The following is a 3,506-nucleotide window of genomic DNA, read 5'->3' as shown; positions in this document are numbered from 1 at the left end:
CCTGGGTGGCTCAGTCATTAAGCGTCTGCCTTCGGCTCAGGTCATGATCCTAGGGTCCTGGGATCCAGCCCCGCATCGGGCTCCCTGTTCCGCAGGGAGTCTGCTTCTCCCTCTCCCACTCCCCCTACTTGTGTTCCTGCTGTCGCTCTCTCTCTGTCAAATAAATAAATAAAATCTTTAAAAAAAAAAAAAAAAGAAAAGTGTCTCAATTCAAAAGTACTTATCACTACTTAAAAGACTGAATATTGGGGTGCCGTGTGGCTCAGTCGGTTATGCGTCTGCCTTGGGCTCAGATCATGATCCCGGGGTCCTGGGATTGAGCCCCACGTCGGGTTCCTTGCTCAGCAGGGAGTCAGCTTCTCCCTCTCCCTCTGCCCCTCTGCCCCCACCCCCCACTTCTGCTCACTCTCTCGTTCTCTCAAATAAATAAATAAAATCTTTAAAAACAAATAAAAAACTGAATATTCTATTTCTTTTCTCTCACACATTAGAATGTAAATTCCAGGAATGCAAGGATTTTTGTTTCTTTGTTAACTAGTATATCTTTAGCATCTATTACAATGTCACACACATGAGAAATGCACAAAATTATTTGCCGAATGAATATCTTACATGAATTACTTTATATGAAATAACAAAGGCACTTGACATCAGTAATGGGCAAAAGGTATAAAAATTCCAGTTCACCAAATAGAAAATACAATTAGTAATAAATGATAATGGAATAATGTTCAATCTTCCTAGTAAAGGGGAAAAAAAGTTAAAATTATTCTGAGATACCATTTTATCCCATCCTATTCACAAACACTTTAAGAGGTAATCAAATCACACTGAGGCTATGTATGGAGAGTCATGAAATGACCTAGTAACATTTGTTTTCCCTGAGAAAACACACAAAAACATTTATGTGTAAAGGTGATCACTGGTTAATTTATGTGTAATATTGAAAGAATGATAATAAATCCAATTCCACAATATGGGAACAGCTAAGTAAACTGAGGAACACTTTATGAACCATTTATATAGGCATGAAAATTGTTTAGGAAGACAATGTAGTGATAAATGAAAATGGTTACATATCGAATGTAACAAAGCATGGCATAACTATGATCACAACAATGTAAACTAAGCTAAAACAGCTTGTTGGGACATTATGTAGCCACAGAAAAGTTCTGTTTGGGAATATCAATGGGAACAATCTTTTAGCAGGACAATTTGGCAGTATGTGTTTCAAATTTAAACTGTTCATATTCTTTGACCAAGAGATTTCTTCCTAGGAATTTAAGCTATGGCCAGTTCTCTTCAGTGAACACTCATTCAGTGATTCATCAAGATTTCCTGAACATCTACATAGCGAGCAATGGAGATTTCAAGATGAAATGTCCATGTTTCAGGGCACCCGTTTGCAGTCCAGTGGAGGAGACAAAGATGCGAAGAGATAGTTACAATATAGAGTGTAATATGTACAAACAAACTTGAACAGAATTACATAGTAAAATTGCTAACTCTATCAAGTGTCATAATGAAGTGAGATTTGAGCACAATTCTACCAACACAGAACAGGCTGTGGTTTGTAGGAAGGAACAAAGCTGCTATTTGCCAACTATATTTGCCAGATGAAGGCTTGAGGTAAGTACTGACTGGCAAGGCAAAGGAAATGGTGGGGTCAGAGACAAGGAAGGAATAGAGAAAATCCAGGCAGCCTGTTTGTGGATGGTACTGTTTAGTGTGGTAGATTGCAGTTGATATTAATGGTAATTGAAATCAGACATAGGCTGAAGTCATCACTGGCATCAGTGTTATTTGAAATAAGAAAAACCATAATCTCAGGGCACCTGGGTGGCTCAGTCAGTTAAGCGTCTGTCTTTGGCTCAGGTCATGATCTCAGGGTCCTGGCACTGAGCCCCACATTGAGCCCCGCCCACATCAGCATGGGGCCCCCTGCTCAGCGGGGAGTCTGCTTCTCCCTCTCCCTCTGCCTCTCCCCCAGCTCATGCTCTCTCTCCACTCACGCTCTCTCTCACGCTCTTGCTCTCTAATAAATAAATTACGTCTTCTTTCATATTGAATGGTAGCTCCACCTCTGAGTGCAGTAATGCAGATGTGTCTAAGGCTTCATCCAGTAGGTAGCCCTTAGAAATACCCCATGGGATAGTCAACTTCCACATCCTTGTTTTGTTTTGAGCTCTTGATGGTTTTCTTCTGCCCCAAAGGCCAGTCTTCCTCTTCCTCCAAGCACACCAGGGCTAGCTCAGCCAGCCTGCAGCACCTTTCTTTGTATTTAACCCTGACAATTCTTCCTCCCACTCAAGTGAGGATAGGAGGCACTAGTAAATTTCCTCTTTGCATCCAAGGAACTATATATAATACACAAGTACCTTTCTTTAAAACCTGAGGAATAAAACATGCAGTTTTATCTTATGATCAACTGTTTGTGTGAAGTCAAGAGGTCAGTGTTCATCAAAGAGCAAATCCAGTCACCTCAAAAGGATGGTTAATGAAACATCTTAGTTCTCCCGAGTATAGCCCTTTGATGCCAGAAGAGACCCAGACCCCAACGGCCTTATTCCCACCCAGACTGTACCCATGGACAGAGACTCACTGAGGAGAAGAAATTGCCCAGGGCATCAGCCAGGGTGTTTTTATCCCCTGAAGCAGATTTGGGGGGGTGGGGCAATAAGCCTTGGTGACCCTATAGCCCACCCCGTAGTGTGCACCCTGGTGCTTTGAGGAGAATGAGGCCTGGTCCTCTCACCGACCTTCGAGCCTCTGAATTCCAACCTCCTCTACCCCAATCCCAACACAAAACCCAGTAGCTGGCCAGCAAGGAGGAAGAGAAAATGTGGGTAACTGCTGAAAGGCTTCTTTCTCTCCAGTCTCAGCTCACAAGGGCCCTGTCTGAATGGCACATGGAGGGGCATAAGTCTTGCAGCCTATCAAAGCCAAGCAGGCGCCACCTGGCGAGCTTCAAGGGGGTTGTGTCAGGTTGGAGTGAGCAATGCCGTCAATCATGGCTCAACACGGAGACCAGTAGGAGAGGGGAAACACCTGCCGCTCTTCCCAGCAGCCACCCCTGTGGTAGAGTTCCTCATCCCATTGCCCTTGCTTCTATCTTAACCCTTGGGTGATGGAACAACTGGGAAGATTCTGGATAAGGGTGTATGGTTGATCTAAGAACATGCTCATCCATTTTCTCAAATTCCCCCAATAAAGAGTGCCAAAGACTAGAGCAGGGCTGGAGAAACACTCCTGCCTCTTAATCTTTGCTATGCCTAATCAATAGAAACATATATGTAACCATTTGATCTACGGTTTACTTGTTGAATCAGTCAATTATGGAGACCAATTTCAATGACTTTGTTCCAGAGATAGGATTTTTACATTATTAGGAAGCCCCCCAAATATGCTCTACTCCCCAGACTATAGCCCAATTGGTGAAATTGCAGTTGTTTGACCCTGGGAACCACTATTAAAAAAACAATGGGAGACTGTTGATGAGCAGCAGA

This window comes from Phoca vitulina, unplaced genomic scaffold (genome assembly GCF_004348235.1).
Source record: "Phoca vitulina isolate PV1807 unplaced genomic scaffold, GSC_HSeal_1.0 scaffold10, whole genome shotgun sequence".
Lineage (NCBI taxonomy): Eukaryota > Metazoa > Chordata > Mammalia > Carnivora > Phocidae > Phoca > Phoca vitulina.
Note: the sequence above shows the minus strand (reverse complement) of the source record.